Genomic DNA, 24864 nt, shown 5'->3' with positions numbered 1-24864 from the left:
GACAGGTCCTTGAAATGGGCTTTGGGGAGAGGGGCTCCCTGGCGCCCCCCCCGCGGTTATCAGGGTGGCCGCAGCTGGGTGCTGGGGCCGCCCCTTGCCCCCTCCCCGGGCGTGGGGCCGCTCCGCGCCTCCTTGGGGCTGAGGTGACAAGAATTTGGGTGTGGGTCTCGGTGGGGGTGTCATTGCACTCCTGTAACGAGCCGCTCAGGCCTCAGCCCCCTCCGGCTCCCGGGGAAGGGGGGGCAGGCGGGGGTCCCGTCCCCTCCCTCGGGAAGGGACCCAGGCCAGGGGGGGCTCCCGACACCCCCCCCCCCCGGACTGAGCCCGGGGCCGGGCCGCGCTGCCCCCACCGCCGCGGGCGCCTCTCGGGGTGCCAGGGCCGGCTGTGGGGGTGTCGGGGGGGCACCCCTGGGCCCCGGCCCGCCCCCCGGAGCTCCGCCCGGCAACAAGGGCCGGCAATAGCCTGCGGGGAAGTGACGTGCGGCCCTGCCGGGAACCCGGGCGGCCGGGCCCACCCCTGCCCAGGCCCCGCGGTGACACCGGCCCCCCCTGGGCCCGGGGGTGCCCCGATGGAGGCTGAAGGCCTTCCTCCTCCTCCTCCAGCCCGGGTGCCTTAGCCCCCCAGCGTGGGGGTTGTGGGGGGTGGCGGGTGGTTCTGTTGGGGTGGGTGGGTGTAAAGAGGGTGGGTGTGGGGTGCTGGGGGGCGTTGGGGTGCAGGGGGTTGTGAGGTGTCTGGGGGGGTGTGGGGCAGGGGGGTGTATGGGTGGGGCTCTGGGTTACAGGGTTTATGAGGTGGGGGGGCACTGGGGTGGGGGTGCCCTTACACCTGCACATGCCCTGATTGGGGGGGGCAGCGTTGGGGGGGGGTGTGGGCTGGTGGGGCCTTGTGCCAGCGTGGGGCTGCCGTGGGGCTGTGGCCACCGACCTGCCCGGGCAGGGGCCAGCGGCGGCTCAGGCAGGAATGTGCTGGCAGGACGCTGTGTTCCGGCGGGCCTGGCCCTGCCCAGCCCTGCGGCCGGCATCCTGCTGACGGCCCCCCCCAGCGCCCCACGGCCACCCTGCCCCACAGCCCGCCGGTCCTGGGGGTGCCCTGTGCACCCCAGCGCTGATGCAGGTGTCCTGTGGGGTGCCCAGGCACTGCAGGGAACAGGCAGGACACTGGGGTGTCCCCGAGCCAGCGGGGACACTGGGGACAGGCTGTGGAGCAGCACAGCCCCGGATGGGGACCTGCAATACATGTGGCCCGTCCCCCCACGTCACTGTGGGACACCAGATTAATTTGCCCCACGTGGCTGTTGTCCCTCCAGAGATGTCCTGTGGGCCAGGGATGGCTGCGGGGTCCTGGGGGGCTACAAGCCAGGGGGGCAGTGGTGGGCTGTGCATGCAGCAGATGCAGAGCCCAGCCTGGCCCAGCACCACACGGTTGGGGTACATGTTCCTGCAACTCGTGTCTGCTGGGGGGGGAAACTGAGGGATGGGGCATTGGAGACCCTGCCCCCCCCCCCCCCCGCCCCTTGCCGAGCTCCAGGGCACCGGGAGGGGCATTGCGGGAGTGCTTGGTGCTGATTGCTGTTGTTTTTCAGGTGGTGCTGGGCCCCTCACCCCAAAAAGGCCATTGAATGACTCGAGCGTGGCCAGAGAAGGGCAACGGAGCTGGGGCAGGGTCTGGAGCACAGGTCTGCTGGGGAGCGGCTGGGGGAACTGGGGGGGTTCAGTCTGGAGCAGAGGAGGCTGAGGGGAGACCTCCTGGCCCTCTGCAACTCCCTGCCAGGAGGGGGCAGAGAGGGGGGGTGAGTCTCTGGAGCCAAGGCCCCAGCGCCAGGCCCCGAGGGAATGGCCTCAAGCTGCCCAGGGCAGGGTCAGGCTGGCTCTGAGGAAGGATTTCTGTGCAGAAGGGGCTGTTGGGCGTTGGAATGGGCTGCCCAGGGCAGGGGGGAGTCCCCGGGATCCCTGGGGGGGTTGAAGAGTCGGGCTGAGCCAGCGCTGAGGGATCTGGGGGAGTTGGGAACGGTCAGGGGGAGGGTCATGGTTGGGCTGGAGGAGCTTCAGGGGCTTTTCCAACCCGGATGAGTCTGGGGTTCTGTGGGCTCTGCAGTACCTGCCAAGGACATGGAACAGCCTGACGTGTCTCTTTGCTTTCCCTGCTGCATGGCCCACAACGCACTCGTGAGGAACTTTGTGCGACGCCTCTTGTCGCAGTGACCAGCCCTGCCCGAGGAGCCTCGTGTGGATGAGGTGAGGAGAGCAGAGCTGGGAGCCCAGAGGTGAGGAAAGGTGCGACCCCCACCCCGAGCCCCCAGGTCACCAGTTTATTGCCCATTTGCAGCTCAGCAGCTCTCACCGGCTCTGCTCGGCCTCTTCCTTTGGGACCAGCCGGTGCTGCTGCGTTGTTTAAAACTCCCCAACGGTCACGGCCTTGCTGCTGCCAGCGCCGGGGCGGAGGGACACGAGCCCTGTCCCCCCCGTCAGTGGGGCAGATGGGGTGGTACAAACAGAACAAGAGGGAACGGCTGGAAACTGCCACAGGGGAGGGTCAGGCTGGGCAGGAGGAGAAAATGTTTCCCAGCAAGAGTGGTCCGAGAGTGGAACAGGCTGCCCAGGGAGGGGGGAGTCCCCATCCCTGGGGGGGTTTCAGGGCCGTTGGGATGAGCTGTGGGGGATGTGGGGTAGGGGAGAGCTTTGTAGAGTCGGGCTGAGGGTTGGACTCGCTGATCCCGAGGGGCTTTTCCAACCGGAATGATTCTGGGATTCGGTGGAACTGGGCTGAGCCCTCCGTCACTTCTCATCGTTTTACTTCAGAAAAAGGAACTTTGGGTGCTGCCGCCGCCCGGCGGGCAACAGCCGCTACCGCAGCCGGGGGCTCCGCGCATGCCGGTACCGGCGCTGCCTCCCGGTACGGAAACACCGGCCCCCCCCCGCCGCCCCCCCCGGGCACGAGCGCGGGGCCACCGGTGCGGCGAGCGGGTCCCCTCGGCGGGGCCGGGGTGGCTGGTGCCCGCGGCAGCGGGACGGGACCGGCCCTTCCCCCGGCGCTGCGGCAGGTCCCGGCCCGCTGGGGCCGAGCCGGGCCGGGGCAGTGCCGGGGAGTCGCCGGGAGTGGCGGAGGCGAGGAGGGGCGGTCGCCGGGCGCCTCCGCAACTCGCCAGAGGTTATAAACACTTCAGTTCCTCAGCCCCTAGAAGTCCACCTCTTTCTAAGGAAACAAGTGTAAGAAACTGCGAGCCCCATCAGAGATTATGGGCTCTGTCCTTAAAGACAGAACGTTCTCTTCGTCATACTAATGGCCAGCCCGGAGCCTGATGCTTTTAATTTGTTTAGGAAAAGATAATTTCTTTGCATCTAGCTCAAACCCGATGCAAAACACTCTAAAGTATTGAGGAAGTTCATGACCTGATAGAGGAAAAAGATTTTGGGGAATAATCAGCTACCTGCTTGCCAGAGACAGCTTCCCTGCCCTGAGGAGCAGTGAAGGTCACCAAAGGCTTGAGGGCTTCTGCTTCATGTTGGTTTTGTAGCATCACCTTTACATGGCAGTGCCAAGGCCTGACAGCAGTGACCTTCTTAAACGACGACAATGAAATGATTTTGCAATCATGTGTCCAACTAAGCCTTCAAGAGCGGCACCAGCTGGGCTGGTTGTGGCGTGGGTTGGAGCTGAGCTGCTGGAGGGTGTTTATGCGTGAGGGAGCGTGTGCTTCAGCTCATCCTGCTCCTTGAAGAGAGTCCTGAGCAGATGATCCTCAAAGCTGGAAATAGCTTTTAGGGTCCAGTGGTGTTGTCCACTGGAGCAGTGGTGGAGCAGGGTTTTATTTAGAACAGCATGCACAGGTCGGGACTTCTTTTTCAATATATAATATTACGAATGAATTTTGGGAAGAGGGAGAAAACAATCCGTTCAAAAGCTGTGTGGTACACATAAAAGAATTGTGATGGCAGAATAATGCTTTTTCTTCTCCCCCTCTGTTATTTCTTTAGATTTCTTCAAGTACATCCCATTCAGGTCCTTCTGATTTAACAGAACCGTGTGGAACACCGGCATTATTTCAGCTGGCAGAGGTAATACTGAAATACTGCTGGCTAATTGCCAGTGGGGCAGAGATTTTGATGTTGAAGTCTGGAAGGAAGAACAGCACTACAGTTATAATTACACTGTTGCTTATAGAAGCATAAATCATGGTGGCTTGGATGCCACAAGTCAAGATTTCTCCAGACCAGCCATCAGCTCAGAGGTTTCCACGAGTCTGTGCTGCAGCTGAGAAGCAGTACCAGGCTGGTGGCAAAGGGACTTTCCAGTCACCACTGAAATTGTTTTAATTCCTTGTTTTAGGGTTTGGGGTTCTGACTAGTTTGGCTGAGGGAGCGTGAGGAGTGGAGAGAGGGCTGGATTAGTTACTCAGATAAGGGCATTGCCCTTACAAATACCTGTTAAAGGTCACTGGCCACTTCCATTTCTGTTTGCTTTTTGTGCCTACTCTTTTTTGAAGTGGGGAATAAACAGGTCAGTAACTTCAGCCGAAGCTCTGCTATGATATTTCTTTTGTTTCTAAGCTTTTTAAAAGCTTTCTCAATCTTAAAGACTGTGAATTGCAGGTTTATTTAGAGCTCATAGAACAGAAGCCCCTTTTTTGTAGCCATATCCTTAGTCCTCCGTACTCTTGGCTACTGCAGAAGAAGCAAAGAAGCGTAAAGAAAAGTGTAAAGAAAAAGAAAATCCACTGGTGAGGGGTGTGGGTGGTTAACTGATGAAATGTTATTACTGTCCAAGGAGTCGCGTTTTAAAGATTGATCTTTAGTTTTTGGAAATCCCGGGCTGTGTTTACATTGCAGTGCAGTAAAAAAGTCACAGAAGTACCTTGGCACCAAGAAGCCACCTCAGCACAGCTGTGGGGTTCTCCTCTGTGTCACTGCACCTGCCGCCTCCTAGACACTCTTCTGCCCACGCGCTGGTGTCAACCCAGCTTGGCCTGAGCCACATCAGGAGTTTCTACCCTGCGCAGCAAGAATTTCAGAAACCTGTGACAAAGAATTCTGTCACTGCGTTATATATATACGCATATATATATATATTGGTGTAAGAGATATTTGTAGTTTGCAAGTTTAAAATGCCCTGGTGATCTGAGAAATCTAAAACTGACCTAAAGAGAACCCAGCGGTGTGGGGGGTACATCCATACTGACCACGTGGCCTGTGGACTGAGCTGCGGGGTGGGGGACTCTGAGGTCTGGTTCAAAGCAGGCCTCTTCCTTCTGGTTTTGCTCCAGGTGGCTGTTTGGTTGACATTTGTTTTAAAACCAGAATAGCACTGGGAATTCAGCCTGGGAGCTTGGAGGGGGAGAAGAAGAAAGAGTGTCTTGCCAAGGGCTTGGTGCTGTGAGGGACGACCCTCTGTCAGCATAGCTCAGGGGATGCGAAGCCAAGAGGATCTCCCAGGTCAGTGCTGCAGGAACATGGCAGGTGGAGGACCTTGTTGCAGCTCTTTTCTTGAATATCGCTGTTCCGCAGACAGGATGGGAGTTTTAGTTTCCATTAATATTATCTCCAGGAGGAGGTAACCATGGCAACCACTGCTGCTTTGCAGTTCTGTGCAAAATGAATCTGCGACATGAGAAGAAAGGTTGGGGAGGCTTTTTTACTACCTTCCAAATGATTTTTCACGTTCAAGTGCAAGGAAAAGAAAATAATCTTCATTACTGAGAGTTAACTCCCTCAGGGCCATTTGGAAAATGCAGGAAAGAATTGTGTATGGGGACATCTGGGAGTTGTGAGATTTCAGGTAACTGGTCCGTGGCAGTACTGAGAGATACTTCATTGTTCTGTTGCATTTAGGGTGTTCTGAAAAATCAGTCTAGCAGTGGGTTTCCAGGTTTTATCAGAGGCACTTAAAGGATCATGGAAACACCACTGAGATCAGTTGGAGACTTTTTCCATTAGAGCAGGAGAACCCGCCAGCATGTAGCCATCATCAGGTCACATCAGTTTTTGTAGGCTTCAACGTGTTTTCCTTTAGCATAGTTTGCTTTCCTGAACTAAGATGCCAGAGAGATGCCCCATGTAACGCTCCTGTTGATATAGGTAGGTAACGTAAGGAAAGTAATGTAAGTACATTGATTAGAGATAAAATGAAGTATCGTTCTGTGTAGCAAAGCTTTCAGAATGCAGTTAGTTTGGAGTGCTGCTTCAGAGAGCAGAGAGAGGCGTCGTGTCTCTTGGGATACTTCCAAGTGTGTAAGGGCCATCCCTCCAACAACCTTGCCAACTTTTGTCAAGTTCAGGTTTTCCGTAGCAAACAGAACTAAAGACGAGTAGAAAATGTCGTTGTTCCCGTGTCACAGACAGTGGTGTTGATGATCTGCCCGGCTGTGCTCATTGCCTTTTGTTCAGATGCAATTCCTCCCTCGGCTCCTGCCTGGCTGCCCACGTTTGCTGGACCAGAGTGTTTGTGCAGGACAGCGCAGTCACTGCAGCCAGAGGTGCCATCCCATGCCATCGGGTGGTTTGTTTTCATCTGGCTGTTAGGAACAACGATACGGTGTCTGTGGGATTAGGAGTTGTAGGAGTAGCGGATGAAAGTATTGACACGGTAATGATTTAGGAAAATAATTTAGATTTATTAATAACTAACAACTATTTGTCAATACAAAATAACTCAGAAAGAAAAGCGACTTATTCAGGTTCTAAAATGACAAGATTCACTCTAACTTACTTAATGGTACCTTAATTTATACACATATGTACATGCGCATACACAAACCAGACATATACGTACAGAAACAAAGGGGTTTGGGTTCGGTAAAATGAACCCAAAAGGGACAAGCACACAGGAACAAGGGTAAGGGTACGTACCCGCACACACCCCCCCCCCAATAAACAGGTGAAATAGAAGCTAGCTCAAAGAAAATTTCCCTCTCGAGTTTAGAGCAAATACTCCCAATGCCTTGGCATTCCTCAACGGGCGATAACTGAGACTCGAGCGGGGGGACTTCTCCCCGGCCTTCCGTCTGGACCAGACGACACCTTAAGGGTTTTGGTACCTGAGAGGCGTCCCAGCTCCGGGGAGATGCTGGTCACAGGCCGCTGCGATCCAGGAGAGCTCAAAGGGCCTCTCTGGTGGTCGCAGTTTATAGGGTCCAAGATGATTGACTTCTGTCAAATGCTATCTGGTGCCTTCCGGCAGCTGCACAAGAATTTGAATAACGTGCAACCCTGTTATTGTTCCATCTGACCACATCCCAGGCACAGGGGTGTCAGGCCACCAGGAGATGATGGGCCAGTATAACCCTTTCCAAGCAATTGGGGGGGCAGGAGCCAGGCTCCTCAAGGTTATCAGTCCTTATCTCCACAGATGGTGTATGGCTCGGGGGAATGTGGATGGAATCACACCTGGCACCAAGCAGCCCAACAAGGACGGCAGGGAGGGGTAGGAATTGCACCACCACAGTAGGTAAAGCTAATTACAGTCCCTCGGAGTGGGCTGAGGCAGGAGGGGTGTTGGGTTTCACGAGAGCATGAGCCAGTTGTATTTTTCCTCTCGCAACAACTAAAAGACGAGGGGAGGAAATACAATCCCCCCCCCCAACAAACGCAAAGCTAATTCCCACCCCAAAGCATCAGGTTTTAGAATATCCCCAGAAGATTGAATAGTTTGACATTTTTATTCTGGGTTGAATTGTTGTGGCTTTCATTCCAGTGTAGTAACTTTTATGTGAAGTTATTTTATTGGTTTATTTATTTATTGGTTTTATTGTCTTTTTTTTGGTTCCCCTCACAGACACATCTGTATGAATCAGTCCAGCAGAGCTACATGTCACCAGCATGACACTGACTGATTTTTTTTTTTTCTAATTTTAATACATGTAACAAAAGTAATCAATTTGTGCTGACTTACAAATACAGAAGCTGGTTTGTACATTTTCATCCCAAAGTTGGATTAATATATACTAGTTTGATACATACCACCTGTGTGCACTTACCTCTTTTCCCCTCTCTCTGTGTACGTAGGTATGGATAGACACATGCATGTACTGAACAAGGTATTTTTCTCCAGAAACACAGTTACATTTAATTTGATTGGTTTTATTTCCCCTTTAGCTTTGAAAATTTGGAAGAAGAATCTGAAAAGAGATTCAACAGCCTCCCTTGATACAGTCCTATTTTTTACAGGAAAAATCCAGCTGTTCCAAGAAAAAAGAGAAAGGTTGGAAGTGGCTTATCTGAACAACCAAAATCTAACAAAGGTGGATTGCCATGTGCAATACATTCTTAAGCAACAAGCTGAGGAATTTATACTTGATTACTTCACAGTTCTATGTGAAAAGCGTGAAGTCAAAGAAGACATTTTTGTTGCACTGAAGTTAGTTGGTTCTCACCTGGGCTAGTTTTGAGGCTGCGCTCTTGACTCTTGATTTTCATGCTGAGTAGAAGTGGTTCGAGTTTGCACATGAAATACATTCCTCACAGCAGGTGAATTTATCAAAAGCATGAATATTGTGGAGTGAGTTTGACAAGTTTTTCCAGGAGAAAATGAGGAAAAAAAATGGCAGATGATCAAAAGGTTACATTCTGACATTTTTCAAAGCGTGGTTTTATGCCAGTTGGCATTTCACTGTAATTTTAGTGTCTATAAATCAGCACATAAGATACCAGAGATGTCTGAGTGAAACAGTTGGTTTTTGGGTTTTTTGTTTTTTTTTTTTTTTTTTTCCCCCCATCAAGATTTAAACTCTCTGTCATAAGTTTGGAGTAAAAATGTCCTGACATGATAAAAAAAGTTAGAGGGCAGGAAAACCAATTCCATCCCCAGTCTCTCGCTGAGGCTCTTGAAGGGAGAAACTCATGACACATTTGGCTGTTTTATATACAACCAACCTGTGTCACGGGCGGTAGAGAAGTGAGACTACGGTAGGGAAAACTACTTTTAGACCCTGTCAGAAATACTGATGCATACCTGCAGTACAGAAGCATCACAAAATAAAGGAACGATGTACCTGTAATTCTACAAGACAGAAGGATGCTCGAAGGAATCCTCATGCACAGTTCACAGTGTGAAGCTGGTTCCCTTTTCTGCTCCTATGGTAGTTCCACTGACTGACAGGTTTTCAGATCTAGTCTGGCTGTTTTAGGCAGGTGACCCTGGGTTAGATCTCTGCCTTTTGAATGCTTCATGAATAATCACGTTACAGTACGCAGGCTTGAGCAGCTGTTCTTTTCCAGTGTGTGCCAATTTTGGTATTCTTTTTGTTATTTATATAACGAGATGTGGAGCAGTCACTTTTGCAAAGTTAGGCTTGTGCTAATACCAAGTGAGTTCTGTACATATTGGACAGAACTTCTTCAGTGAGCGTGAATGAATTGCTTTACAGCGTGACAGTACGGTGGTTAGTTAACAAGATCTCCGCGTCTGCTGTGACCTGGCAGTTGAAGGTGTAGTAGCAGCTCCTTGGATTTCTCACTACAGTATTCACTTGTTCAAGTGTCTGAATGTCTAAAAATTTTGTTGTTCCTACGTGGCTTGGGAACAGCACTCTAGAATGCTGCCTCCAGTCAGGTAGCCCAGAACTGCATTCAGCTTTTGGCTGGGTTCATAGGTGAGAGCTTTATTTTTATCCTTGTTTGCATCACCAAAAAAGCTTTGGAATGTGTTTGGCCATGTCTCAAGGGAAGGTCAGAAACAGAACTGCAGCAGGTCACAAGCCTGATAGAAGGAGTTGTGGCCCAGCCCTGTGGAGGTGGCCATGGACCGTTTGCCTCCACCCGACAATAAGGGCTCTTGAACCCGAGCCAGCTGACTGCCCTGAAGAGATGGTCAACAGTCTCTTGAACTTTTCCTCCAGCTGAGCTGTGGGGTTTCGCCAAGCAGCCCCTGGGCAGGACTACCTGATAGTGACACTGCTGTTTCTGTAGTGAGCGTCTAACCCCATCCCTGAACTCAGTCCAGACGGAGCTGGTGGTACCTGCTCCTAATTGCAACAAATGTGGAGTCACTCAAGTTAGGTGGGCAAGCTCTCAGCTTGTCTCCGTTATTCCAGCTCCTGGGAGAGTGAGGTTCAGCTCTCAAGAGGTAGCAGAAAAACTTGTGACAAACCATTCTTCTTTTGGTAAAGAAAGGTTGCATAAAACTAAATATTCCATGGTAATGGGTTGATTTTAATTTTATTTTGTTAAGATGCTTAAAATTATGATGCCAGCTGTGGATTTGAAATGACCTGAACCAAATTGCATACAAGCAAGCTTACTAGTTTAGTAGGGAAACTTCCAGCTGAGCCAGGCATTCATTAAACTGGATCCTAAATTTAATTGGTGGTGTCCTGACAGGCCGTTCAGCCCTGTCGTGCTGTTGGCTTGGTGCCAACTGTGACGAGTCCAGAGGCGGTGGGAGAATACGGATCTCCAAAGGTGTTAAGCATAGAGGTCTGCAAAGTAGGAGCCTGCAGGTATTGCAGGAAATGAAAATGAGATACTGTGCAAAATGACAGAGCTTGGTTTGGAATGGTTCTGAGGTTGTTTTGAATTTATGTTTTTACACGCCGTCAAAATTAAACACCATATTCTGGTAGCGTGTTGAGCATGACCCGTGAAGGGTCGGTGGAGTTTCATGGGTGTGACTGTGTTGGGATGTAGGAGTCCTTGACTTTGCTCTGCTGTGCCCTGTGATGCTGCGTTGTGCGGAGTTTCTGCTGCTTTGCTCTTCCATGGGGTTGTCTCTGTAAGGTAATTACAAGAGGTGTCAGGCAGAAATGGTGCCTGTTAGTGGTGGGGGCCTCTGGATGCTTCCAGATAACAGAAGATAATCACTAGGGGTAGGCTTTGTAAAATAAACACTTTAAAATCTTCCCCTGCTTTTTCAGAATGAGCATGTGCAGGATCATGAACCTGCCAGGCATTCTCAGTTCCCAGGTGAGTGCATTACTTCTGCAGTCTGCAGATCAGTGCCTACTAAATTCCATTTAAAATTTGGAAAATGGGTTGGGGTGCTGCACAGTAAAACTTCCCCAAGATGTCAGGTGAATAAAAGGGGAGAAATGGTTTTGTGTGTTGGTTTTGGGTTGTTGTTGTTCCCCACACCCCCCCCTATGGCTCTATGTCTTAGTGTTTTATTTTGGAGTAAATGGTGCCAGATTGATTTTGTGTCGATGTCTTTAAGCTATACCTAAAGAGACCTGATCTGCTGCCTAGTCCAAGCAGTCAGGATTGTCAGGAGGTTTTGCTACTCCTAAGCTGAAAATCAGTGGGTGAGTGTCCACTGACTCCTTCCATTGTGCTTGTCATGTCCAGTCCTCACTTTGGCCAGTTCTTGTCATATAAAACCACCCAGAGGACGCTGTAACGTGAAAGCTGTTTCAAATCCACAGGTATAATCAGGCAAAATTTGAACTTTCTTAAATGAGAGGCGGTTTTTTCCCCCCAGGCTTTCCAAATTGTCCAAATTCTGCTCCCACTGGAATTCATGGGGGTCTGTCTTCAGTGGGAGCAGAACTGAACGAGCAGTAACACTTTGGTAAATTCTGCCCCTAGCATTTTGAAGTGTGCATATGCAATACTAATGTCACAGAATGGCTGAAAAATCCAGCTACACTGACTCTGTGCAGATGGCCTGCTCTGACATTTGCTGGAGCTGTGACTGACTTTGACTTTTCTTTTCTTTTTTTTTTTTTTTTTCTTCTTTCCAGTGGCATATGTGCCCAGAACATTCCACCACGCTGAGGTCAGCAGTCTGCAGCGAGTCACGAATCCGCTCATATGCAAAAATGAGCAACAGGCTTAGTCATTTCTGCCCCGTGCTGTGAAGAAATACAATCAGCACTTCACTGAAGCTGTTGCTTTGGGAAGGCAAGGAGAGGAATGAATGGGGTACTTTTACCTGGGAAAGGGATTGTTTTAAGGATTTTTTGATCTGTGGCCTCTAGGAACTGGAAATAAACCATCAGCTTAAAATGGATGTTTGTTTGTGGCATTCCTTGTGGGTTTAGCTCGGGGATTTTTTTGGCTCCGTTCGAAGCATTCAGATGCCTGGAGATTACATGCTGTACTGTTGCTAAGATCATGACCTCAAAATGCAGCATCTTCCTCCTGAGACATACGGAAATGCACAGACTATCTGTTGGCCCTGGTGTCCTTACGATGACACTGAAGTGTTCTCTATTCGATCAGGCCTTTTAAAATAAGGGTCTTTGTGAGAGTGGAGGGAGTATACGCCTAGAAACGTAGAGGAAACAGTTCGTTATAACTGGTGGGTTCATTCTCTTGCCTGCTGCTTCCCCAGTCAGCTGCTGTAGGTGACACTGAATATTCCCAGGAGGAAATTATTGCAGAGCTGCAGCTGCCGTCACTGCCTCAGCCTCGGCCAGAGGTGGGTCCCACCTGGGCAGCTCTGAGAAGCTTCTTACAGGGGCACCCCCCCCCCACCCCCAGCCCCACCACACCCACAAACCCAGCACAACGTGGGATAAAGATGCTGTAATGGTGTAATGCACGTTACCGGGCTTCCTGAGAGCGCCTTGGCTGGTCTTGCTCACCTTACGTACTGTTACACTGCAGCCTTAAAGTCAGGCTTAGCAAGAACATTCCAATCTCCAGCCACAAGCGTCACACAAATACTGGTAACTGATAGAAATGAGCAATATCAGGGCAGCAACTCAGGGCTTTTAAATCCCAGAATCATTCCGGTTAGAAAAGCCCCTCGGGATCAGCGAGTCCAACCCTCAGCCCGACTCTACAAAGTTCTCCCCTACCCCACATCCCCCCCAGCTCATCCCAACGGCCCTGAAACCCCCCCAGGGATGGGGACTCCCCCCTCCCTGGGCAGCCTGTTCCACTCTCTGACCACTCTTGCTGGGAAACATTTTCTCCTCCTGCCCAGCCTGACCCTCCCCTGTGGCAGTTTCCAGCCGTTCCCTCTTGTCCTGTCCCTGATCCCCTGGGAGCAGAGCCCAGCCCCAGCCTCTCTGCAATGTCCCGTCAGGAGCTGCAGAGAGGGATGAGGGCTCCCCTCAGCCTCCTCCTCCTCACACTGAACACTCCCAGCTCCTTCCCTGCCTCCTCACAGGATTGATTCTCCAGGCCCTTCGTTGCCCTCCTCTGCATTCACTCCAGCCCCTCGAGATCTCTTCTCACTTTCTCTCTTTGTCATTTTTTTTTCTTTGAATCAGTTTAAGACGTGAGTTACAGCTAAACCAGTTTCTCATCTGCTATGTCGGGCTTGTGTTCTGTTAACGGCATCTTGTGCTCTACGCTTGGTTCCTTCTTGCATGGCAGATGGGGGCAAACAAGACGACATGTGGGCTGCAGAGTGGGGTAAACTCTGTGTGAGTCGGCACAGGCAGATGCAGGAGCAACCACAAAATCATGGATGAAATGCAAAGAGTAAACTTGTTTTCATTAGCTCACTGACTGGGGATCCCCGAAGCAGCACCTGGGCAGAGGCACCTGGGGGGGACGCAGAGCTGGGGCCTCGCTGGAGACCCACGGGCCCTGCAGTTCTCGCCTCTTTACCAGGGGTTCACCGGGCGTCGTCACCCCCGTGTTTGATCTTTCCCGCAGCAGTTCAGGAATCTCGAGGGTGTTGGATGAGGTGTGTCGGAGCCTCTCACAGGCCTGTGTTATCTAAACACAGGTGTTCTACTTGTCAAACACACAAGGCTTAAACAACAATTAGGATGACACGTGTGGTTTGTGACATCCCAGCTGCAAGTCAGTGGAGTGTGTTTACAGTCCTCACTAATCTGTGATTTTCCCACGCTGTCCATGCCAACTTGTAACAAATCCCACTCAGGAAATCACCTGCCATGGACCTCTAGATGTTTTTCTCTCCAAGTCATTTTTGTGACTGCTGTAAGCATGCCCCATGGCCCACGTCTTCTTATCACGTGCTCAGCTCTGCTCGCAAAACCAGCCCTGTCACTCTGCACGTGCTGCTGTCCCACGGGAAGCCAACCACGTCACCGCACAGGGGCCGCAGAACCTCATTTCACTGCTAGACAGCGTTCTCCTGAGAAGTGGCTGAGCTTTACATGGGGCAGCTCTTGAACACAGGGCCGTGAGGAAACAGAAGGGCTACGAAATGAATTAAAGATATCCTTAAAGACAAATAGAGGGAATCAAACTTGTTGAGCCCTGTCCTTTTTGCACAACACATCCAAGGCCTGGTTTGGAGCATCTGTCCACGGGTTCCTGTGTCAGTGGAAGCCACGGGGTGCTGCTCCTCGAGAGGGGTGCAAGAGGATGCCTGTTAGCACCCCTCTGAGCTGCTGTACTGTTGAAGTTGGCTGTTGAAGCGTGGACTCCTCTCTCTGGAGTTTAGTGCAAAGGGACTTGTGGGTGAAGCCTTTGTGTGATTGCCTCCGAGTTAGGTTTTGTGTCAAATGGAATAATAATCTGTAAAGAAGTCAGTGAAATGATTTCTCATGCCAGTGTCCACTAAGACTGCTAGAGAAGGAAAAAGAAACTCTTCCCTTCAGTGCCAACCCTCCGCCCGCCATCCCCTCCCCATTCACTGTTCCCCCTTAATCCTTCATTGTTCAGAGCTGTAGGGCAGCGATGTTGGGATGAAGTGATAAAGAGCTTTGGAGCTAGAGGAGGAAAAAAATCCCCAGAGTCCTCTCAGGTCTCATTTCAAGGACTGAGAAACCTTAAAACGTGGAGAGGGAATCTACTTGCTGCATCCTGAATTTGTCAGCAACCTTCTGGCTATTTCTTCGCCAATCACACCAATATGGTATCCTCCTGCGACTGAGCTGTGGCATATTTTCTTAGGTTTATGTCTTTAATAACTATAGCCTCTTTCTTATTTTTACCTTTCATGATTGTCTTATATTTATTTATTTTTGCCTTTCATGATTTTTTTCTTATCTTTAATTTCTTGTGCTTTTTGATGCATATAATATGAGAAAGAAAACAAACGTAAAAGGGAGCTGTTTACTGCACTGACCAATCAGGTTAATTTGCAGTGATCTGACATGGCTTGTAATATACAACACACCCAATTAAAGACATACCAAGCCAGGTTTCTTTCTATCGTAGGTTGCTTATTGTTTGAAATCATGTCTTAATATTTTTATTAAACGTAAAAAAAAAAGAAAGTGACTTGTCTTACTAAAAGCCATTATAAACTCAATCAAGCTAGAATTAAAGAGCACTGTCATTAGAGCAAACCCCCAAGTCAGAATTAACAAGTAGTGGAGTACAACAAAATCACTACATTAATACATAATCAATGCTTATGAACTCCCAAATAAGAAATTTAGAGAGAAAGCTGTCCAGTCAATAACACATTCCCATTAAGATTCTGGTCTCAGTGCAGTAAGCTTAGCTGAACAGTAAGCTTAGCAGTAAGCTAAACTGGGGCAGGGTCTGGAGCACAGGTCTGCTGGGGAGCGGCTGGGGGAACTGGGGGGGTTCAGTCTGGAGAAGAGGAGGCTGAGGGGAGACCTCCTGGCCCTCTGCAACTCCCTGCCAGGAGGGGGCAGAGAGGGGGGGTGAGTCTCTGGAGCCAAGGCCCCAGCGCCAGGCCCCGAGGGAATGGCCTCAAGCTGCCCAGGGCAGGGTCAGGCTGGCTCTGAGGAAGGATTTCTGTGCAGAAGGGGCTGTTGGGCCTTGGAATGGGCTGCCCAGGGCAGGGGGGAGTCCCCGGGACCCCTGGGGGGGTTGAAGAGTCGGGCTGAGCCAGCGCTGAGGGATCTGGGGGAGTTGGGAACGGTCAGGGGGAGGGTCATGGTTGGGCTGGAGGAGCTTCAGGGGCTTTTCCAACCCGGATGAGTCTGGGGTTCTCTGTTTCTGTGAACATCTCACTATTGGCTCAGCTGAGCTGCTTGAAAGTCACTTCTGCAGTCATCAGCACTTCTCAATGGGACTGTTACAGGACAGACCTTCTTTTGCTCTCCTCACATAAAATAACTTTGCTCTGGAGGGGTCAGCGGCTACAGCTAAACACTGAGAAAAGCAAATTGATGCTGTGTGCTTTTTCCCAATATAAGAGCGTGCACAGCTTCAGAAATGTTATACATGAGACAATATGAAGATCAATTACGAGCATAAACAAATTAAGGTCGGCTACTCCTCCGTCACTTCTTCCATTCCATTCGAGAAGATTTTCACAGTCAGTGTCCACCTTCTCTGGTTTTATTATATTGTCTTTCTTAGCAGGAATAGCCACTTCTACTTTCTGCTTTAGTGCTTCAATTTCTGCTTTGGTGCTTCAATTTCTGCTTGTGGCTTTGCCTTTTTTCCCCCTTTTCAGACAATAATTTGCAAGCGATAGACCTGCTTTCATGGGCTCATCTCTCGCAGGGGTGGTGTCATCTCTGCCTGGGAGCACGAACAGAGAGTCTGTTTTAATGTCTCACGGTTTTCTTTCACCTTCTAACAATGCAGGATTGGGAAATCCTTCATTCTCAACCTCTTCTCTTCTGGTGTTTCTGATGTTTATTTCCTTTGTCATCTCCCAGTGGCTTTTCCACCTCCTTCTCTTTGGATTTTGTAGGATCTTTGATACCCTGGCTCTCTCTTCCAGAAGGTTTTTCAGGGTAATTTCCAGTTCTGTTACGATTTTGGTAGCTCTGCCCACCCAGATAATCCTCCCTACATCCCGGAGCATGTGGCAGATCCTCTCGTCTGGTTCCAGATGGACCAAACCTATCTGAACGGAGGATCTCTCTGTTTACTGGAGGTCGAGGCTGAGCACCAGCAGCACAGCCCTTTTCATACCATTCCCTCTATTCCCTTTCCCCTTCTCTCTCTTTCCTTTTCAAACGGATCACAAAAGCCAAGAGATCTGCTGCAATAAGCTTTGATATCATTTGGTGGAACTTCCATGTATCTGTTAAAATAGTGCCCTTCTCCTTCCCCGTTCGGTGGGCGGCTGGCCATTGAATACTGGAGACCCTGACCCTCGATGGTATCTTCTGTATGTGGGTGACCTTGATCTTGACCAGTGATAACCATGTGACCTTGACCTAGTACCATAGTTATAACTCCTCCCTTTGCCTCTTCTTGGGTAGAGCAGTGACCGTGAGTAGGAAGGAGAATGGGAACGGCTGGATGATCAAGAGCAGGAGCAGGGGCGGGAAGAACAGGATCTTCCCTTGGAGTCGGTGTACGAGCTTCTAGATGAAGGGGAACCTAGACCTTCAAAAAAGAAAAACACACAAAAAAAATAAATGAAGTTAATTCAAAACAGTCACTCTCCCCATTTTTTTTTCCTGCAGATTTGATTTGTTTTTTGACTCTCCATATGCTTATGTCAAAGCTTCTTTTGGCTGCTGACATAACACTACTGCCAGTTGAAGAACTTGCCAACGTGTGAAAGTTTCTGCTTACAAGAGAGAGCAGCCACTGCTTTGTTAGTGCAAAAGCATACAGGAAAGGAATCTCTGTTTCCACGCACTTCTATCAGATTGATTGATTTAAGGTGGCGTATACTGGCCTCTACTGGTACGTGAACATTTTTCACCATTCCACATCTACGTGTGGTGCAAATCATTTTTGTTGAAGATGCAAAAAACCCAAGTCTTGATGGCTGCAGTGCAGCATCAAACGTCAAAAAAACCCCCAATTAGCCTGAAGACAGTCAAGCTCAACTTTTCAGCTTTGTCTACTTAGCATCACTACTCACTTGGCAATTTGTACTGGATGCAAAATGCTTGTACTGCAATCTTACATACAGGACCATTCAATCCACACCTCTGGCCCAGAGGTCCTAGCAAAATTTTCACATACCTCTGGCTCTAGCCAAGGGTAGGGACTGCACTGCAAGAAAAGTAATTTCTAAAGGCTTCTGAAGTCAGCCTCCAGTGATAGGACCCAGTGCTGTTACTCTAGGAAAGGTGCTACAGCATTACTAGGAGAGAGCTCTTCAGGCCCCTGCCCAAGTGAATTCTAGGGACAGAAAACATCAGCTATCCCGAGTTTTTTCTTCACAAGTTTTTATTTTGTTATTTTTTAAAGGACCATTTCACATTGTTCCGCATATGTTCATTAGCATCATTCCTCCTCTCAAAGTCCTCCACCCGTTGAAGATTTCCTTACAAACAAGCCTGATCTTTTGACTTCCTAAGAAAAATTGATCAGAGTCAGCAATTTCCTAGGAAAGCCACCAGTGTGCAGTCCAGGTTAACATCCCTCCCTGTATCCACATGAGGTAAGCGAAAGAGGAGATGAAGACAATTTCTCTCCCATATCTCCTCCCAAGTGCTTTGAGGTAACGGTTACGGTCAGAACAGGGAGACACAACTACAGGAACTAATCCAGGTACTAGACCTCTTCAGGTTCTGGCCTCCTCAGGGCTGTCAGGGGGTGAAGGGTGTCACTGCAGAGAGGCTTTAGTAAAAGTAAAAACCTGCTCCTCAGCAGCTGCTGCCAAATTGTAACTCTCAGTCAGCTGTAATCTCTGCCCTAGCTGAGCTAGTGACCAACACACGGAACTCCTCTCCCTCCTAACCCCTGGCATCATCCAGCCCATCTAAGGATAGAGAGGGGCAGTGGAGATCCTCCTGGTTCTCCTAGACAGTCTGCTTCTCTGTTACGGCCATGTAAAGCAGTTACCTGGAAAACGAACGCCTGCGCTCCTTTGGAATCTGTTTCTGTTCCGTCTGTTCCTGAGCAGAATCATCTAAACTGGTCGAGTCTGGACTTTTTCTTTTCCCTGTTAAAATAAGTTTGACCGTCATTACAGTTATAATTTGACCTTTATTACAAAAAGACACCACGAAACAAAACATGGCCAATATGAGGAAATGCATACTGCTTGCAGATGGTGGACATGCTAGTTACACAAAACCCGTTTAGAATTCCTACAAGTTTCAGGGAAAGTTTTGGGATGAGATTGGTCTTGTTTTAGTTTTGCATGTTTACCATCTGCACTGGAAGAGTCTACTGGAGAAAACCCTATGTCACTTTTGCTGATGTCAGATGCACTTGAGCATAACGGCCGTTGGACAGGCCATCGAAACACAAACGTGAAAAGTAGCCCAACTTCCCTGAGCCAAACCCCCACTCTTCTTCAAGTCTCGTCATTCTCTATAAAATTCCTCCCTAAATTAGTGTGGCCACCAGCATCCTGCTTGTTATTTTTTGTTTACTGAATTTGAGGTTCTAGACGACCTGTGGGATAGACTCTGTTTTTTGTTTTGACATATCTTCAAGATTTTATACACACAATGCAACCTTACAATCTATCTATAGCAAATATGTAGCAAAAGGAAGGACTAACTTGAGGCTGCAATAAAACAAAACATCCAACTGAGAGAAAGCAGCTTGGCTATTTACTAAATAGTAAAATAACAGCGTTGCCTTTTCCAATAGTTTGTTCAATCAGTATTAACCAAGTCATTAAAAAAAAAGAATATTGGAGGCTGACTTCTATGGGGAAATCAATTTCTTCAGCCCTATTCAGGCAGGAATCAAGAGTGGCTTTCCATCTGATCCTTTAACTACGTTTCATTTTTATAGGTAATTATGGCTTCCTCAGAAAGACTTCATTCTCCAGAGTCCTCTTTCCAATCCTGTACTGGAATTTTATTTTAAATAATCTTCCTGAGAGCACATATCCCCTTTGTGAAGGACAGGTCAAATTAAGCCATTTAAAAATTAATCACCACATGTATTCTCCACAACGATCTGTGCATATTTATTCCCTTATAAATCTGCTGTGTGTCTGTTCTGAGTTACGGCCTCATGTAACAGGTTACAAGCAGCAGTATATTGAATTTCTGTAGCATGCTTACACTTCCCAGTCTGCTCTGCCACTTGCTGAGTGAATTTTGCCAGCTCTCACTGGATGACCTTTTGGTATGAGGAGAGAAAAAAAAAATCCCCTTCAGTTTACCTGAAGATCATTTTTTAAGAGAAATGGGTAAGTTACGGTTACTTGCCAGTTGTGGGTATTGATGGTCCTTGGGGGCCCAGAGGACTTGGCAATGCTGGCTGTCTCAGTCCAGGTACCTGATAGCCCTTGTGAATCGGTGCAAGCAGCTGGAAAATAAGCTCTACTAAAATACAAGAATCACTGCATACGGTGAGAGAAAACCCACCTTCTCTTCCCACAAACTGCAGATCGACAGGGGAGAAGGTTCAGGACGTCCCGTGGCAGCCGCCAGTGCAGCAGGAGGGGTCGGAGCCACGGGTGCTGGTGGAGGTGCTGGTGGCTGCTGCTGCCTCTGCTTACGGAGCCTCTGTGTGTAACCGGGTCCATTCCCGAAGCTGTTCACAGCCTAGAGGCAGAAAAACCTTTACAAAGAGGTAACATGAACCTTCAGCAGCTCGATGAACAAAAGCCTCCACAGAGTAAGATTACTGGTGTATTCCCGTACATACTATCCATCCTAAAATAAACCAACATGCAGATATATTTAGATCAGGTCTAAGGCAGAAATTCTTCCCTGTGAGGGGGGTGAGGCCCTGGCACAGGCTGCCCAGAGCAGCTGTGGCTGCCCCCTATCTGGAAGGGTTCAAGGCTGGGTTGGACGGGGCTTTGGGCAACCTGGGCCAGTGGAAAGTGTCCCTGCCCGGGACGGGGGGGTGGGACTGGATGGGCTTTAAGGTCCCTCCCAACCCAAACCATTCTGTGATATATGAACACATCCCATTACACACTGGTGTTAAGGATTGGTAACTCAGACTATCTGTACGTAAAGCTCTCCAGTGTTAACACTGAATTTGAAGCTGTGTCGATCCTGTTAAACACAAGCGTGACCTGAATTAGCCAGATTGTCTCTCAAGAGTTGTCAGCTTCTGTAACAGCAGGTAATGTATTTGCAAAGTACGTTTAGCCTTATTCCATTTAGCCTTGTTTAAGCAGATGTAAATTAATATTTTCTTCCCTTTCAGCTTAATGACTGAGCAGACTTTTCTTACAAACAGTTTATCTAAAAGTCACGGCATTACCTGGCGTAGGCACTTGTTAGCAACTAAAGTATCGGGAGAAACACCTGCCTGATGACATGCTGGGCGTGTATGTTCCTCAGAGTCCAGTAATGCTCTTCTAATACCTGGGTATAATCACAATCATCAAAACAGGTTTTAGCTAAACTAAGGACATTGTTTGGGTTCTAATCAGTTACAAAAGCCTGTAGATGGTTAATGGGTGATGCAGTCCTGAATTGAGAGCATGAAGCTATAAATGTTCAGCAGTGTAAAAAATGTCTAGTATGCAGGAAATAGCTGCCCAGTGTTGATAATTCACTATTGTAACATTCGAAGATGTAGAGTAGGCCATGTCTTGATGTTTTGACTAGTCTGTTCTCCACTGTCCAGCACAGCGAGAAGTCACCAACCTCAAGGTTAATGAATAAGACACCTCCAAAAACCATTAGTAGGTTCAACTACTAATCTCTCAACAACTCTCCCGTGGAGAATAATGTGGATTAAATCCTAACGACCCATTTGCTGCAGACCACAGTAACTCACCAGCATTGGCTCTACAGTTTTGTATGAGAGAAAGGACTGTGCACAAACTACATACATTTGATAACTAATACTGTAATCAGCTGCACAGTTACACACTCTTCTCGTACTCATCCTTCCACATGTAAAGAGGATTTAACTAGATGCATAAAAAGGGAAAAAAACCCTTCTGCCTTTGTTTTTTCTTTTCTGCAAGAATAGTCCTTTCCTATTCGGGGTACACTTAAGTATTAAACAGAGCTGGTAACAAAAGAATTTTATTATCCTTCTGCTTTCAAAAGAGCAGGTGTGATGTTTTTGAATTAACAAACATGGGACTAACACATTCGTCACAATAACTGTTTCCTCAGCAGGGAATAACTATTGCCTCAGCCATGATTTCTTTACAAATGAAACATAACAGCTCTTCTGGAATAGGATCGTCTGAGGAGGAGGAGAAGGAGGAAGAGGACGGCTCCTCGGGTAAAAAGGGAGGCTTCTTCTTCTTTCCTCTGGCATAAGCTTCCCTGAAAAAACTTAAAGATGGGTAAAGGAGAAATTTCCCAAGCTTTGAGTTTTATCTAGTGAAGACAGTAGGTGGCAGACTCACTCCACATTAGCCTTCAAAAATGTAGGCATTTGGTTTTAACTACTTTTCTATAGCCGAAGCACTAGAAAAGGGAGGGGGGAACAGTTTTCCTTCTGCAGAACTCTTCCCTTCATTGGATCAGCTGAGAAATTAGCTCAGACTAGAGAAATCATTTTCTGACAGCTAGAGACCAGGTGACATCAATCCCACCTCTCCTTTGCCAGGGGATAAATGTCAATCGCAGGCTCAGGATAAAGTCAGTCTCCGCCTAATTATGTTTTATAAATGGAAGAAATCTGTGTTAGAGCTTCTGCAAAGGGAGATCCATGGCAGAAGGACAGAGGGGCTCCCAAGTGCATTTTAAAACAGCCACTCTTGTCAGCACACAGCAGGATTTTCTTAGTTTACAGCAACAGGAAAACATCCCTCTGCTTCACACAGGGGATCTGATAGATGTCAGAGGGGGAGAGAATCTCAGTCCAACGGCTATTTGTTAAATTCAGCGAGAAGCCTTACAAAGATAAAACAGAAACAAAAGGCGCTTTCAAAAAGAATGATGCCACTGTAAACAGGACTGAAATGTTTTGCAGAAATAGGGATTCTTAGCATACCATAAACTTAACCAACTTTCAGGGGCGTGAACAGCAGGACCGCCTTATTTTAATATCAGAAATCATCACCGATTTTTAAGGTTAAGATACAATGACAGTGCTGCTGCCCCCGTAATTAGAGATGCTGGCCAGCTCGGTGGCACTGCCACTCAGACACTGACGTGTGGCTTCTCTCCTTCACTTTTTGGTCAGACCAACTAATTCCATACTCACGCATTAATAATGACTGTTAGATATCTTCCACTCTGTGTCAGCATTGCACCCTCTGCATTGGGATCTTCCACCTCCACCATGAAACTCCCGGGAATTCCTGTGCTCTTTTTAAGTCTGGGAGCAGACTCAAATTTACTGTCCTGATGAGAAAAGAAATGCAGACATATCTCATCTTAAGACTCACACTTAAAATGACATTTCAGCCACTATTTTAAGCAGCAAAAGCCTTTAATCCTCTCCTTTTGCCTAGCCTATGGGTTGCTTGACTAAAATACGCATTTTCCTAAATGAATATAGCCAGGATGCTTTGCTGCAAAGGCTGAGCAGTGAACTGAGTGTCAACTCAGTTGACATTCTTTGGCTTAACTTCAGGGTCCTCAAGGGTGAAATACCCCTCAGCTCACCATCCCCGAAGCGCAGTTCAGGGCGGGGGTTAATGCAGGGCTCTGGGTCAGCCACTGGGGAAACTGATATTCACCACCTGCAGATGAAGGTTGAATTCAGAGCTGATGCCCGTACGTACAGTGAGTAACGTTAAATGTCATGAATCCTCAACCAAAGACTTGTGTAATTATAACACGCAAATATTCAATAGTTGGGGCCAAGAGAAACGTCATCTTTTTCTACAAAATGCTAAAAACTGCGAAATGTCACTAAAAAGAGTTAAAGCAAGAAAAATTTGCAGTAACATTGAAATACATAAAAATATGCATTAAAGTTCACAGAGAAAGATAGATGGACATATGTAATGTCTATGACCTCAAAGAAAGAAAATTTCCCATTGAAAATTCCAGCTTTCCCTGGAATTTTGAAGGGCTTTGCACTATTGCTGTATAACCTCTGTATTTCAGACCAAGAGAAAAAAATCCTGGTAGGGGTATTCATGTATTTGCTGTGTAGCTGCCAAGGTAAAACAATTAAAATCCAAGTGACACCAGAAGTCCCCCACAATCTTACCCCATTTGTTGTGCAGTTCTTTATATAGTGGCCAGGTTTTCCGTAGCGAAAGCAAATACGGGATGGTTTTTGAGGTGGACCCAAGGGTTTCTTCACGTAACTAAAAGTTTTTGGGAAAAAAAGGAAATGGTATGTATGAGTCTCTCTTGTTCCAACAACCACCTCTACAGTGTCTCCACAGTCTTCAAAGAACAGACAGGACTTTGCCAACACTTACTTGACTGGATCATCAGGGCTTGTATTTTATCTTCTTCGGAAGCGTTGGCTTCAGCCAGATTGCCAGTCTGTTTAACGGGTAATTATTGGACACGCACATTAGAAACACATTTAATCTCCCCAGCCAAAGACTCACCCAACCCTGTAAAAAGCAGCCCGGCAGTAGCTGAGGTTACACGAAAGCAGCTGCTTGTATGAGCCAGAGCTGTCCCGGAGATGTTCTGGGGAGCCCTTACGCCATCACAGCGTGTCTCTGGGCCTGTGAACCTGCTTGGAAGGAGCATTCTCAGGCACTCAACACGTGAGGCTCTGTTTGACCTTACATCAAGACCTGTGTAACCAATCCAAATGTCTTCCAAGTGGACTGAAGCTATGCGTAGAAAAATTTACACTATCCAGTATTTTTAAATGGATTCTTAAGCTCCGGAGTACCTGAAGGTGAAAATCTCCACTGTACATTTGAGAGAGATGTATGCAAGTATCAGTGTTTACATTTTGCAGCATTAGAAGGACATCCAAATTCAGAATCGGGGAAGTTGCTTTTGCTTGTTGAAATTCAGCTTCAGACACAGAAGTGTTAAGAGGAATCGAGCTTTTTATAGTTCCTCAGCAAGACAAAACATTCTTTTCAGTAGAAATTGGACCATTGTGTGATGTAGGCAGCCCAAACTGCATGTCCCCTGCCTACTCACTCCTTCAAGCTAAGTGATTTAACTACGGTCAGCACAACCTGCAGGTTTTTTCCCGTTTGCTGTGTGCTTCTAACACACAAATTGTAATAATAACCTTACGCAGAACTAGATCTTCAAATTATGCAAGCCAGCTGATTTTTTGTAAGTAGCATTTGTTCAAATGTTCTCATTACACACTAGTCTGGATACCAGCAGGGTCCAAGGGAGGGATGTA

At 48.2% G+C, this 24864-nt stretch overlaps 1 long non-coding RNA gene and 2 pseudogenes across 4 annotated transcripts; 1 reads left to right on the top strand and 2 right to left on the bottom strand.

The window, feature by feature from the left end:
- Positions 1 to 478: 478 nt before the first annotated feature.
- LOC141971690 (uncharacterized) lies at positions 479 to 11935 on the top strand. 4 transcript variants are annotated; one of them, XR_012635310.1, is made up of 6 exons: positions 479 to 608; positions 1584 to 1676; positions 2096 to 2235; positions 3976 to 4056; positions 10845 to 10893; positions 11667 to 11935. It is a non-coding gene; the product is annotated as an uncharacterized LOC141971690 (long non-coding RNA). The 4 variants fall into 4 exon arrangements; XR_012635309.1 differs by having other exon boundaries at positions 2096 to 2264; XR_012635312.1 differs by having other exon boundaries at positions 2096 to 2274.
- A 4254-nt stretch (positions 11936 to 16189) lies between these two features.
- Positions 16190 to 16956, bottom strand: LOC141971427 (E3 ubiquitin-protein ligase RBBP6-like; annotated as a pseudogene).
- Positions 16957 to 18530: 1574 nt separating this feature from the next.
- LOC141971425 (E3 ubiquitin-protein ligase RBBP6-like) lies at positions 18531 to 24417 on the bottom strand (annotated as a pseudogene).
- Between the last annotated feature and the right edge of the window lie 447 nt (positions 24418 to 24864).

This window comes from Athene noctua, chromosome 29, assembly GCF_965140245.1.
Source record: "Athene noctua chromosome 29, bAthNoc1.hap1.1, whole genome shotgun sequence".
NCBI lineage: Eukaryota > Metazoa > Chordata > Aves > Strigiformes > Strigidae > Athene > Athene noctua.
Note: the sequence above shows the minus strand (reverse complement) of the source record. Positions and strands in the feature narration are given on the sequence as shown.